Source organism: Spermophilus citellus (assembly GCF_964194105.1).
Source record: "Spermophilus citellus genome assembly, chromosome: 18".
Classification (NCBI taxonomy): domain Eukaryota; kingdom Metazoa; phylum Chordata; class Mammalia; order Rodentia; family Sciuridae; genus Spermophilus; species Spermophilus citellus.
Window position 1 is genome coordinate 52,295,496 of NC_138200.1, and position 14,869 is coordinate 52,310,364.

At 41.1% G+C, this 14,869-nt stretch overlaps 1 protein-coding gene across 3 annotated transcripts in view; it reads left to right on the forward strand.

The window, feature by feature from the left end:
* Positions 1–211: 211 nt before the first annotated feature.
* The window catches only part of CTCF (CCCTC-binding factor), a 51,039-nt gene continuing 36,381 nt past the window's right edge, over positions 212–14,869 (forward strand). The window contains exons 1-3 of one of the 3 annotated variants that reach the window (XM_081274985.1): positions 212–1,017; positions 5,735–5,851; positions 7,415–7,527. The gene's annotated coding sequence lies outside the window, so the exon portion shown is untranslated. The remainder of the gene's footprint in view (positions 1,018–5,734; positions 5,852–7,414; positions 7,528–14,869) is intronic. The other 2 variants (XM_081274986.1, XM_081274984.1) reach the window with 2 other exon arrangements.

A 14,869-nucleotide genomic window follows, 5' to 3' on the forward strand; every position in this document is an offset into this window, starting at 1 on the left:
CTAATAGTTCTCAGGCAAAAATAAGCACATTAAAAAAAAAAAAAAAACAGAAACAGAATTACAGCGCACCAATACAGAAAGTCCTTTCTGCAAAAGACGACTGTTGGGGTCATGTAAAAGCGTTAAGTCTGGTCTTCCGCTGCCTCTCCGGGCTGAGGACATCCACAGGAGGCCCGATTTTAGGAGAGCCTGTTCTAGGAGGGAGAGAGCTTCAGAAGCCACTGAGCAAGAACAGCTTTTCTTGCCATTGCCCTGTGACGCTGGACTGTATCTACTGGGCCCGCGAGGACCTGCCGGTCTCTACTCAGAGGCGGGCCTGTGTGGCTTTCGGAGGGCGTATGGAGCCCGGCTGAGGCGGAGACTGGGCGGGGCCGGGCCCAGGAGCCGCCTCAGCCCCACGGTCCCGCCCCGCGCGAGCTTCCTCCAGGAATCCCCACTCCCCCAAACCTTTACGGATTTAATGGGCAGAAGATAGCTGCCGAACCAGGTCAAATAGATCAGGATCGAGGACCGCCCAGAGGCGGCGGCCTCCGCACAGGAAGCTCCACCCAGCAGGAGCCGGGACTCCACGGCGCCGGCAGAGCCCACGCGCGACCGAGCGAGGGCGCGGGAGGGCACGAGCGGCGTGACTACGCGACTCGCGGCGCGTCCCGTGACGCCATCGCGCCCGCTTTTGAAAGTTGGCGCCCGGGGCCGCCTCCCATGCTGCCCTGCGCCAACCCCTCCCCTCACCTTTCCTCCCCCGCCCTCCACTTGCCGCCCGGCCGGCCCCCCCCACCCGTCCCTTCCCTTATCAGCACCGCGGCCCCGGCAGCGCCGACGCAGGCGCACTGCACCGCGCCGCCGCCATTTTGTGTCCGAGCCTGTGGAGCGATTAAACCGTGCGCGGAGCTGCTTCTTTGGCGGCAGCGGCGGCAGCGGCAGCCGGTGCGGGTGCGCGGAGCTGGCCGGGGACGCCGGGTGGCCGGAGCGGTGGAGCGGCGGCGGAGCGGGCGCCGCGGGGGGTGTGGCGCGGAGGTAAGGGGGCCCGGGGTGGAGGAGGTTTCGCGGGCCGCCTCTAGGTGTCACGATGGGGCCGCTCCGGTCGGCGCTGGCTGCAGCCCGGCGCCAGCGCCGCCGCCGGGGGGTGTTTGTCTCCCTCTACCGTCCCTGCTGCGGCGCGGCCGCCGCCATTGCCCGTCGCCGCCGCGGCCCGGCCCCCCCTCCACGCCCGCCTGCTAGGCCTTCCTCTTGGCGCACGCTAGGCCGCGGGCGGCGGCGGCGACAGAGGCCCGCGCGCCCGGAGACTCCATTTTCCTTCCTTTGTCTCTGCCCTCGAGGCCGGTTCTTGGCCCGACTGATCGCCCGGCCACGGCCCGCCCTCTGTCCTCCGCCCCTCCCGCGGCGGGTGGCCTCAGCCGAGACTCGTTCTCAGCGCCCCGGCTTCCGAGCCCGGTTAACTCCAGGGTCTGGACCCTTTGCCACCGCGCGCGCAGCCGGATCCCGGTGCCGTATGGGTGTGTTGGTCCCGGCCGACGCGTCTCGAATTACCCATCCTCCAGTTTGCCCGGTCCCGGAACATACCGGCTGCCCTGCGTGCGTCCCCAGCCGCTCGGTTGCTCGGCAGTCGCTCCCGGTCCGCGCGTCACCGCCGCTGGTCTCCGTCTCCGCCGAGTGGCGCAGGCGGCGCTGCTGCGGCTGCGAGCAGAGGGACCCCAGAGCTGCCGAGAGCTCCCTCTGCAAGGCTGGTTGAGCTGCCAGCGCCTCGACGCCGCCCGAGCGGGCGGGGGGACGCGCGCTCGCCGCCCCCGCCAGGCCCCGCTGCGCCCCCAAACTCGCGCTCGGGCTCTTCACCCGATAGGCCCGCCACGGGGGGGCTAAAAAGATAAAAGTTCCGCATCAAATAGTTTTTGTCCAGCCAGAGTTGGACTCTACCAAGCACCTTGGAGTGATAGCCTCACTTTGTGCGCTCAGAGATCTCAAAGGGACAGAAACTTAATTTCACTTTGATTTCAAGTGACATGACAAACTCCTGAATTCTGGAGTATGTGCTGTCTAATGTCCCGATGCTAACTTACTGCACTATATAGTACCTGATGCTTTAGGGCTAGGCAAGGCAGTTTTGCCCCCGGAATTGTGCAATCTGATCTAAAGCGCCAGTAGGGCAGAATGAATTTATTCTTGACTCGACTGGTAATTTGCCCGTACGCTGAAATGTGAGGGTTGATGTTGTAATTGAATCCTAGGTCACTCGCTGCAGATGGTTTATAAATATCTATGCCTAATGTAACTACTCTTCAGTAGCTGACTTCCTGTATCCCTGAGTTCAGCATTAAGTAAACAGTCACATACATAAAGTCCTCGTTTTTTGAATTTCGATCAAATAGAAAAGTTGAAATACCTATTCACATTTTCCCATAGGGGAAAAGAAGTTAAACAGGTCAAATATTTAAATTGACTCTGTCCTTAAGTCTTGCATCATTAAAAAGCTTCCGCTGTTGAATTGCTGGAGTTTTTTTTTTTTTCTCTCTCTCTCTCTCCCTTCCTTCCCTGCTGCTGCTCACGTATTATAGTACCTTAATACAGTACCTTGTAGTAGCTGATGTATCAACTCAGGTTCCTTAGGAGAGAAGAAAGTCTGGATTGAAGTTTTTAAAGGAAGAAAAGCTAGGTTAAATTTATGTGGACGACAAAACACCCTGGTGCTATGTAAAGTTGTTGTGTCCACTGTATGTAATCTCAATCTATGGGTCCTTGAAGCAGTCTTGGTCCATATGCAACTCTTTCAACATCCCTTTTTTGAACTCTACAAGATGTTTTCAGCCCCCCTCTTCTCCAATAGAATTATACTAAGTAACTAGGTATAGTAATGTTGATGGAGTGTCAAGCTTGGGAATAGAACCACCTTTAATTATTTAATACTTCATTGAGTAATTTATTGCATTCTTTTGTGTTTTCAGTGTTCTTTTTGAAATTGTGGATGACAAGTGGCATATTTTATTTTTTAAAATAAGCTCCACAGGGGCTGGGGATGTGGCTCAAGCGGTAGCGCGCTCGCCTGGCATGCATGCGGCCCGGGTTCGATTCTCAGCACCACATACAAACAAAGATGTTGTATCCGCCGAAAACTAAAAAATAAATATTAAAATTCTGTCTCTCTCACTCTCTCTTTAAAAAAAAAAAAATAAGCTCCACAGAAGTTTAAAATTCGGCAGGTTTATAATCGAGCTAGGAGTACATTTTGTTTTCCCAGATTATCATTGTGCTCCACAGATCATATTTTGCTTTTTGAATTGGTTTTTCATATGTGGTCATTACCTTCTTGGTCTTATATCATTTATGCTGTCTTAATGGTATAGACCTTGTCTATATACTTGCTCTCCTTTGAGATTCTTGTATGCCAGGGAACATACTTGGTTTTTATTGGGAAAACTAAATCTGTAGAAAAAATAAATTGAGGATGAATTCATATGTCAAAATAACCCAAAGGACCTCAGTAATATGAGGAAAATTATAAGAATGTTTGCCTACATAAGGAGATACTGCTTATTTAAAGAGTAATTGTAAAAGTTATTCTTAAGGATCCGTTCAGTCTACATAGGAACATATAAGAGATGTGACTATTATCTTTAGGGTGTAAATTCTAAGGGATTTACCATTCTGATTTAGAGGCCATTCAGAAATGAGGGCAACCACCTGGGACTTATGAGTGGCTTGGGGAATTTCTTGGCAGAGACCACCTGTGGCTAACTGAGGCCATTGGGAGAAGTCCTGTGACAGAGTCTTGCACAGTGGTGCTTGCTGGCAGAGAGTCGCCTCTAGAGACTTTTTGTTTATTTGTTTGTTTGTTTCAGAGATGCTGCTGGCATCACAGCCACTCCACCTCATGTACTATATAGTTTTCATCCCGTTTTTTAAAATTGGAAGCTTACCATGGCCGTCTACCTACCTTATTTACCTGTCTTGGTTCCAGATGACTTCAACCCTTTTGCCAAATATTAGATTCTTTTTCAGACAACTAAGATTTCTTATAATTTTTAAGACTTTTTGAAAAGGGACATATAAGTTTCGAAGGAACAGTAATGGTAAATAATGTGTAACTTTGGTGACCATGATTCTCAGTTGGATATGTAGATTTGTCTCATCACATTTAAACACCTTTAAACTTTTTCTAGTAGTATTTACTGTATTTCCTGTTAGTATCCTTGTGCATTTTCTCAGTGATTTAGTATGTGAGTGCCAAAATGTTGCATTGAAAATTGGTTACTGACATATATCCCAAAGGCAATATATTATCCCATACTTAATCTTCATTTTAGATCACTCTTAGGATTTTTCGGGGTATAAAATTCCATTCCCTTTGAAGCATGTTGGTGATGATAGGAACTCTAGGCCAATGCACATGCCTTTAATCTCAGCTGATTGGTAGGCTGAGGGAGGAAGACCAGAAATTTGAGGCCAGCCTGGGCAATTTAGCAAGACCCTGTCCCAAAATAAAAATTTTAAAATAGGCTGGCCAGAGATGTGGCTAATGATAGTGCACTTGCCTAGCATGTGTGAGACCCTGAGTTCAATCCCCAGTAACCCTCCCCAAATATATATACACACTACAGTACAAAAGTGTTTATTGAACTAAATATACTAATTCTCTGTGTTATAAGTTGCCTCTCAACAAAGACTTCTTAGCTTGGTCTAAGAAAGTATAATGTCAGCTTTGATTTGTGGGCTAGTTCATTATGAGAAGGATTTCCTCTTATTTATCTCTCATATTCCAAATCATTTAGAAGCTCTTAATTCAAATTAAGTTCTTACATTTATTTCACTTGGGTTCGTTTCCCTCCCTTCCTTCCTTCCTTCCTTCCTTCCTTCCTTCCTTCCTTCCTTCCATCCATCCATCCATCCATCCATCCATAGCTTGAAGCTTAAAATTCATATTGTAACTTAGTGGAAGAAAATGTCAGCTAACAAAGTATTCCATTGTTTAACTACAGAAGTATTTCATTGCTATTCTTCTGGGATTTTCCGAGGTCAGTGAAAGCTCTTTTCCCTATAGTATCTTACCAAACTGAAAATTAGTTGTACAATGTAAACTAACTTAATCAGTAAGATCACTATTTACTGAAGATAAGGAAATAAATTGTTAAAGGACTATTATTGTGGCTGTAGGAATTAATTTTGGGAATGGATATAGCTCAGTAGTCAAGTGTTTTGCCTAATGTTCATGAGGCCCTGGGCTCAATCCCTAGCATTAAAAAATGTTTTTGGTGGTTTGAATACTTGTGCCATTGATTGTAATATATAGTCTGTATTCTTTCTTGCTTGCTTTTTTCGGCCAGGAGATACTGGGATTGAACCCAGTGGCATTCTGCTTCCAAGCTGTGCCCCCAACCCTTTTTATTTTTTGAAACAGGGCCTTGCTAAGTTGCCAAGGCTGGCCTCAAACTTGTATCTTCCTGCCTCAGCCTCCTAAGTCACTGGGATGACAAGTGTGTGCTTCTGTGTCTGCCCTTGAGAGTACTATTTAGACAATTACAAATCTTTAGTCTTTTATATATCCACAAATGTTTTTAAAAAGTGAATGTTTTGTAATTGACCTGATGGACATTTGTGGAATGGTTCATTTAGTGACATTACATATTAAGAATTTATTGTTTTTCCCCCATTTTAATCAGTCTTTGATTTGCCTTAATTTTTCATTCTATGTGTGTATTTGTATGAATTCAGTGTTTCATAAAATAATTTATTCTTTTTTTAGAATGATCACAGACCTGGAGCCAAAGAACAAGATGCACTAGTGGACAGAGTGCTGACCAAGGACTTGAGAGCTGGGTTCTGTTTTCCCTCCTCAAACTGACTTTGCAGCCACGGAGAGGTACATTTCTTGCTCTTAAGAATGGGAATAATGTAATCCTTTGGGGGCTGGAGAATTTGCTGGGTGAATCATGGGAATAGGAGAGGCAGGACATTGGATAGTTGACAGAAGTCAGAGTCCTGGGTTTAAAACTATGCGTTGCCACGTAGTAATTAGGTGACACTCATCAAGTTACTTTATCTGTCTGCTCCTACAGTTCTCTCTCCTTTTTTTTTGAAACCTAAAATTGAACCCCAGGCGCTTTACCACTAAGTCACATTCTCAGCCTTTTTTTTTTTTTTTTTTTTTTTTTGAGACAGGGTCTTGCTAGCTTGATGAGGCTGGCTTTGAACTTATAATCCTCCTGCCTCATCCTCCTGAATTGCTGGGATCATAGATATGTGCCAATGTGTTCAGCTACCATCCTCATTTGGAATAGAATTACAGCATCATCGATCTCAACAAGCTATTCTTGGGTGTAGTAAGAATATATGTAAAGGATAAATTACCATACTGAGCATATACATAGGAAATCAGGGCTGTTTGTCAGTAGATACCCTTAGAGTGTATATTTTGACTATTGGCAAATGACCCAAAATGTCCATGGCCTGTAGCAGTTTGTAATTTTGATGAAGAACAGATGGAATACTGTTGTTGGGGAAGCTGGTATCCTTGATAAAAAATGTGTTAATTAATTTGAGTTAGCCTAACTGATGGCCCATTATTTGCATCAGTGTGTGACAGTCATTATCAATTTACTTCAGATTATAATTCTGCTATAAAATATAATGGACATGATAGGGAACTTGGAACAGGCTTCTCATTTAGGTAGAGATATGCTTTGGGATTTCTAAACAAAGTAGGGTTCTGAGTGTAAAAATTATCTATCTTGACTACCAGAAAGCGCTTCTTTTTTACCCACAGAAAAATGTGAAAATAATTTAATTGCACTTGTTTGATGGCAAAAAGGAGTACAGAGGTGGAAATTACAAATGCTAAAATTAGATAAGTTTATATTAATGAATCATCTCAGTGACTCCCTAAAATTTTTCTTGCGAGCTATGTGCAGAGCAAGTAGAGAGGAGGAAGGGAAAAGTAATGAAAGCGCCTCTATTCTTCAGCCTTCTGTTTTCCAAATGGGCAGCTTGATATCTTGCTACATGGAAAGAACAAAGTCTGTGATAGTGTCCTGTCCTTCTAGAAATAACTTGTGCCCTACAGTTTTTTTAAGAATGTTGACTCAGAATACATGCTAATAAAGTGCAGAAAAGAGAAAAAAAATCATTATTTGAAGAACTGTTGAGAAATCTAGCATTAAGAGTTTAGGAAATGGGGGCTGGGGTAGTGGCTCAGTGATAGAGCGCTGGTCTAGCATGTGTGAGGGACTGAGTTTGATCCTCTGTACCACATTAAAAAATAAACAAAATAAAGGTATTGTATTGGGTCCATCTAAAACTAAAAAATAAAAATTAAAAAAAAGGTTAGGAAATGGGATTATAGGAACATGTTGGTCACTCTTAAGTTTTATGGGTACCTTTAATGTTAAGATTCCTGTTTCTCAAACTGGAATATAAATACTCTCAGGATACAAGGTGGTGTGATTCCGGGGTACTTGAAGCCACAAGATAAACATGACCCATCTTCTTGGAGCTTCAGTTATGCTAATTAAGAGGGCAGTGAGTTAAATAATTTAACTGGTAAGTAATTAAAACTATTATTATGTTTTAAAAATACACATTTTTGGAGCAGAATGCAAACACAAATCTTAAAATGAGGCATGAGTGCTTGGGTTGGGAAGTGCTCTTTATATTGTTTATATAGGTACCATGGTTGAAACAATAAGAAGCAATACTTTTGAATTATTGAAAACTACTTTGTCCCTATAGCATTCTGCTATGGAAAATAGAAGTCTACTTGCTTGTGTATGTATTCCTACACATGGCTGACATACACAAGATGATTGTTAGGCAGTTTTAAATGACTAGACCAAGTCCGAATTGTTAGATAAGTTCCTTCCATCTAGTGATATGGATTATAATTTAAAACAAATGAGAAAACTATAATCAAAATCAAGTCTAAAACTATAATTATAATAAAACAGTTTTAGAAACAAATTTATTAACTTGAGCACAGTTAAAATAATTCTTCAAAATCAGTTGTTCTTTTGTGTTTTATGGTTACTAAGTATTGTTACATAATGTATTGTTTTTATTGTGAGACTTAAGAATTACATTTTCAGGGCTGGGATTGTGGCTCAGTGGTAGAGCGCTTGCCTAGCAGGGGCAAGGCCCTGGATTCGATCTCAGCACCACATAAAAATTAATAAGTAAAACAAAGGTATTGGGCTGGGGATGTGGCTCAAGTGGTAGCGCGCTCGCCTGGCATGCGTGCGGCCCGGGTTCGATTCTCAGCACCACATACAAACAAAGATGTTGTTGTGCCCGCCGAAAACTAAAAAATAAAGATTAAAAAAATTCTCTCTCTCTCTCTCTCTCTGTGTCTCTCACTCTTTAAAAAACAAACAAACAAAAAAAAAAAACAAAGGTATTGTGTCCAACTACAACTAAAAAATAAAATTATAAAAAAAAAGAATTACATTTTCTAAGGGCTAGGATTGTGATTCAGTGATAGAGTGCTCTTCTAGCACATTTGAGGCACTGGGTTTGATCCTCAGTACCACATAAAAATAAATCAGTAAAGGTATTGTGTCCATCTACAACTGAAAAAAAAAAATTACAATTTTCTAAGCCAGGTATGGTGTCACATGCCTGTAATTCTAGCTACTCCAGAGGCTAAATCAGGAGGATCCCAAATTTGAAGCCAACCTTAGCAGATTAGTGAGACTTTGTGTCAAAATAAAAATCTCCAAAACAAACTCTTGGGAATGTAGCTCAGTGGCATAATACCCCTGAGTTCAATCTTCAATACCTCAATATAACCTAGTTATTTTATGATGCTAGTAAGTTTTTTCCCCTTAACTTAGATAAAGCATAATTACCAAAAATTGGCAATAACAATAATCAACATAAGAGGACTATTAAAGTATAATGCATCCAGACAATAAAATGTCAGTCATTAAGTATAAAATATATTGAAATGGAAAGATATGAGATGTGCTACACAAAGCAGATTATCACATATTATGAAAGGAATAATCTCATGGTATTTATATAAAATGTGTTGTTTATATAAGATTGAGTAGGTTTATATTATCTAAATTTTCTCACCTATGTTGCATAAAATATTTTTAGTTGCAGATGGATGCAATATCTTTTTTTTTTTTTTTTAATGTGGTTCTGGGAACCCAATCCAGTGCCTCACAGGTGCTAGGCAAGCGCTCTACCACTGAGCCACAACCCCAGTGCCATGTGTTGCATAATTTTTAAGGGGAAAAAGCTCAGTACAGCTGGGTGTGGTGGTAAACACCTATAATCCCAGAAGTTTAGGAGGCTAAGGCAGAAGGATCCCAAGTTCAAGGCCAGCCTCAGCAATTTAGCAAGGCCTTAAACAACTTAGCAAGACCCTATCTCAAAGTAAAACATGAAAAAGGACTGGGGCTGGGGCTCACTAGTGAAGTGCCCCTGGGCTCAATTTCTGGTTCTCCCCACCCCCCACCCCCCAAAAAAAAAAAAGGGAAAAAGAAAACCTATACAGTAAGAAGTGGCATTGAAGTTTTCTGATAAATACAATGTAATGATAAAAGGAGTTGAAAGCTAGTATACTTTGACAGTAACATCATCCAGACTTACTGAGTTAAGAGCCTCCTTAGCACGCTTGTCCAAGTGGAGGCAGGAGAAAGAGCCTAGCAGCTGGACATCTGACTTAGTGTATGGGGGAATTGGTGTCGCAGAGGCTGATCTTCCATTTTTCCACACTTAAATTTGGTTTTTTAAAATATAACTTTTAAGCTTTTAAAATATCAAGTAATATTTATTTTCATTCTTAAGGAGAGTCAAATAATTGGGGAATTTTGCTAGAACCTTATACTTTCCTTTCCCAGAAGAAAACACTATAAATAGTTTGGTGTGTTAACCTTTGGCCACTATTCTGTGGTTTTTTTAATGGACATATACATATAATGCAATTTAAAAAATTGTGTTATGTGAATTTTCTATAACTATCTTATTTATTTAATGTAGGAGGAAACAATTCAAACAGTACAAAATAGTAATAATGAGAAGTAATACTTCCTCCTGCCTCTCATTTTTCCCTTTTTTTTGGAGGGAGGGGGAGGTTGCTGGGGATTGAATACAGGGACACTCAGCCACTGAGCCACATCCCCAGCCCTATTTTGTACTTTATTTAGAGATAGGGTCTTACTGAGTTGCTTAGTGCCTTGATTTTTGCTGAGGCTGGCTATGAACTCGAGATCCTCCTGTCTCAGCCTCCCGAGCCGCTGGTATTAACAGGTGTGTGCCACTGCACCCAGCTTCAGTTTCCTTCCTCAGAGGCATTAAATATTATTTTTCATCAGCTGTGGTGGTGTACCTGTAATCTCAGCTACTTAAGAGGCTAAGGAGGGAAGACTGAATTTGAGACCAGATTGGGCAACATAATGAGACCCTGTCTCAAAATAAAAGAGGATGTACCTTAGTGGTAGAGTGCTTGCATGCCTAGTGTGTTTAAAGCCCTGGGTTCAATCTCTAGCACCACAAAAAAAAAAAAAAAATGTGTATATTTGTGTTACTGATTTTTTAAATATGTTCTGCAGACAAAATTCTATGCATTAACAAATATATGTGCTTATGTATCTTTATTTAAAAACACAACATTTGTAATCCTGGTGGCTTGGGAGGCTGAAACAACAGGCCTCGGCTCCATGCTCAGTTACCCCTACCCACCCTACCCCATCCCACCAAAAAAGACAGAAGCCTAGACTTCTCTGGGTTTGATTTGAGGCACTGGGTTTGATTTGAGGCACTGTATATAAATAAATGATTAAAATAAAGGTCCATCAACATCTAAAAAAAATTTTAAAAAGCAAGTACAAGATAGAAGATTTATATTTTATATTCACAGAGGTATCATACAGAACTATTCTGTAATAAAGGGTACTCAAATTATTTATTTGGTGCTGAGGACTGAACCCAGGGGTGCTATACCCCTAGCCCTTATTTTGAGACAAGGTCTTGCTAAGTTGTGGAGACTGGCCTCCAACTTTTGATCCTCATGCTTTAGCTTCACAAATCATTGGGATCACAGACATGCACACACCACTGCACCCGGCCCAATTGTTTTTTTCAGTCTTGTTTGTTTCTTTTTATTTGTAACTTATGACTTCCTATTCTTAAATTTTTAAAATTGTAAGTAGATGTTGTGGCCATAGAACAATAGTGATTCTTAGATTCTCTTTGGAATAATTTTTTTTTTCTTTTGTCTTCTTGTTAAACAAGGTCTTTGCTTCTTTCCCTTTCATTGTTGTGTCCTCTGGGTATTTATAAATATACCTTCCCCCAAGAATTTTGGTTAAGGGGCTGGGGTTGTGGCTCAGCAGTAGAGTGCTTACCTAGCGCATGCGAGGTGCTGGGTTTGATCTCAGCATCACAAAAAAAATAAACAAATAAAATAAAGGTATTGTGCCCAACTATAACTAAAAAAATATATTAAAAAAAAGAATTTTGGTTAAGCTGTTGATTTTCTCTCTCTCTCTCTCTCTCTCTCTCTCTATATATATATATATATATATATATATAGTATCAAGGATTGAAACTGGATGCACATAATCACTGAGTCACTTTCCCAGCTTTTTTTTTAAGACCTAGGTTGCTTAGGCTACCTTTGAACTTGTGATACTCCTGCCTGTAACTTCCCAAACTGGGATTACAGGCATGTACCACCACAGGGAGCCTTGATTCCATATTTCAAAGAAGTAACCAAGTTGATAAATTGTTTGTTTAGTAATCTAATAAAAAGTAACATTTTGTTTCTTTTATTGTTTACTTCAACATCTGCTTTGGACTACACATATTCTCTCTTTTGTGTTTTTCCACATTTTTTTTCTTTTTATCTAGTAATGCTTTAGCTATTATCTGTATTTTTTTTATATAATTTTTTTTTTTTTGAGAGAGAGGAGAGAGAGAGAGAGAATTTTTAATATTTATTTTTTAGTTCTTGGCGGACACAACATCTTTGTTGGTATGTGGTGCTGAGGATCGAACCCGGGCCGCACGCATGCCAGGCAAGCGTGCTACCACTTGAGCCACATCCCCAGCCTTATTATCTGTATTTTATGCTACTACTGTATTTTTTATTCATTGAGAATAGCCTTTTTTTTTCTCCTAACAATATCTTGAACTTTGTCAAAGATATTATACTGCTCTTTATCATTACCATTGTGCTATTTGATAAAGGTGTACATGTTGAATATAAGCTGTTAGTTACATTTAATGTTAAACTTATAGGAGACCCCCTTTACCAAATATAAAATGGTCTTTGTTCTATATAGCCTTTGTGAGTAGGTCTGAGTTATAGAGACAGTAGGTAGAACAGTGGCAACATGGTCACTGAGATAAATTGCAAAACTGTGAATAGTTACCCTGTTGTGTGTTCATCACTCTGTCTCTTTTTGTGTGTCTGTGGGGAGGGCTTTTCCCTTTTATCATGCCTTACCACCTTAAGAGATTATTTCATATTGGTGGCTCCCAAGGATAGAGGTAAAACTTCAGGACATACTCATTGAGCCATACAATCCATTAGTTTATGTTGGAATCACTGCTCAGGTAGCATTTGCTGAAAAATTCCATAGATGCACCTCTTAGGTGTTGTATAAATCCTTGTGTGTGTGTGTGTGTGTGTGTGTGTGTGTGTGTGATTTCTTCCTGTGTGTTTTTATTCAAAGTTATAAACTTGCTATAGATTCTCAACCTTTCTTTCCAAGTGATGAAAGACTGTAGGAGTTCTCTATAAATGGTATAACTACTTCAGGGTTGTGTGTTTGGAGTGGGGCAAAGAGGGATCTGGTTTTCCCTAACATAGCCTTGGGAGAACAAAGAGAAGGGAGGCTCTGTGCTGGTGAAAGTGTCATGTGTGCTATAGAGAGCAAAGAGAGGGACAGTGTGCTCAGAAATCAGCCTCTAGCTAGTACTGTGACACCATCATTGACTTCTCAGTAAGCACTGTCTTCTGGAGCATTTTTTATTTATTTTTTGATTTTGGTCCTAGGGGTTGAACCTGGGGTTGTTCAAATACTGAACCACATCCCCAGCTGTTTTTTGTATTTTATTTAGAGACAGGGTCTCACTAAGTTGCTTAGGGCCTCAGCCTCCCAATCTGCTGGGATTACAGGTGTACACCACCACACCTAGCTGTCTTCTCTTTTATATATAAATGTTCAGTAATTGAAATATGTGCGCTACCTTTAATGAAGGGCCCCAACATGACCTCTGAAACCGGATCACAGTAATAAATTTGAGATAGTTTAATGTAGTTCCACTTGGTTACAATGAATTTCTTCTGCACAAAATTTGTATAATTCCATGCATAAATATATGTTCTTGGGCTAGGGATGTGGCTCAAGCGGTAACGCACTCGCCTGGCATGCGCGGGGCGCTGGGTTCGATCTTCAGCACCACATAAAAATAAAATAAAGATGTTGTGTCCATAAAAAACTGAAAAATAAATATTAAAAAATTCTCTCTCTTTTCTCTCTTCTTTCTCTCTTAAAATAAAAAAATATATATTCTTGTCCTATAGTGTTCTCTCTGCTAAAATGCTTTTCTCTACTAGTTCACCTGGCAAGATCCATTACATTTTTTTAACCCAGTGTTAACATTTCCTCTCCTTAAGAGAGCCTCTGTGCCAGGGTTGTGGAAAATATGTTAACCACTGTTATAGCATTGTATAGCTGCTATTTTTTTGTCTGTCTGCCAGCCAGACAAGAACTTAGTCCTGTTTGGAATTCATTCTTTTTTGTTGCTGTTATTGTTATTGTTGGTGGTAACTGGGGATTTGAACTCAGGGACTCATGCATGGGAGGCAAGTGCTCTACTACTGAGCTACATCCCCAGCTCTCCTGTGTAGAATTCAAAGCTTATCTTGAGGTGAAGGGTGCTGCAGTACTGGTTGAGTCTACCTCCAATGCCTGTGCTATTTAACTAGTATAACAACCTTATACCCCACTTTTCCCATTTGCTTGAGAAAGAACTCTTTGAACTTTTATTTTTTTATATCCAGCAATAGACACTGTTCCCATTTTAAATATTTTATTAGCATATATTTCCTAGATTCAGAGCTGTTTATGGCTATTAAGATACTGTTTTGTTCTGACTGTACCCTTTAATAATAGCAAATGGGGAAGGGGGTTGTTAACAAAATACTGGGGCACTCTTTTTCACATTACTTTATTTCTCTTTTAATTTCAGAAAGCAAACCCTGCTGTGCTTAAAATTGACAGTAAAGAAAAGTGATGGGGCTGGGATTGTGGCTTAGTGGTAGAGTGCTCGCCTCGAATGTGTGAGGCTCTGGTTTCAATCCTCAGCACCACATATAAATAAAGGTATTATGTCCAATTACAACTACTCACCTGTGGCAGGTGAGTGCCACCTCAGATAAATGTTGCTTCTGTTCTGATCACCATGAAAGAAATGGTCATGTATTTTTCTGCTGATCAGCTTGAATCATTTTGTCTTCCAGCCCCTCCTCATTCTTTACTGTAACCTGCAAGTTTCCTGGTACTAGTTCATAGATATTGATGGTTGCTTTAATGTGTCTTAACCTCTCAGATGAGATGGTAATGTATATATTTTCAGGAGTAACAGTTATCCTGCTTGAATTTTAAACCTAACTTTGGTTCTAGAAGTGTGTATAATTTTTATTCCTGTTATTGGTTTTTGTCCTGCATCTGGCAAAAAACATGGAGTTTTTTCCTTCATTCTCAGGAGAAACTGATTACTTACTTTTCATGCTTTTTTTTTTTTTTAACTTGTCATGACGACATTTAATGCTCGCTATAGTTAGAACACCATACTAGACTTTTCACTTAACGTTCTTCTTATTTAAAAATCTAGAAAAGAGAAGCCACAGGTATTTTCTCTGTTCTCT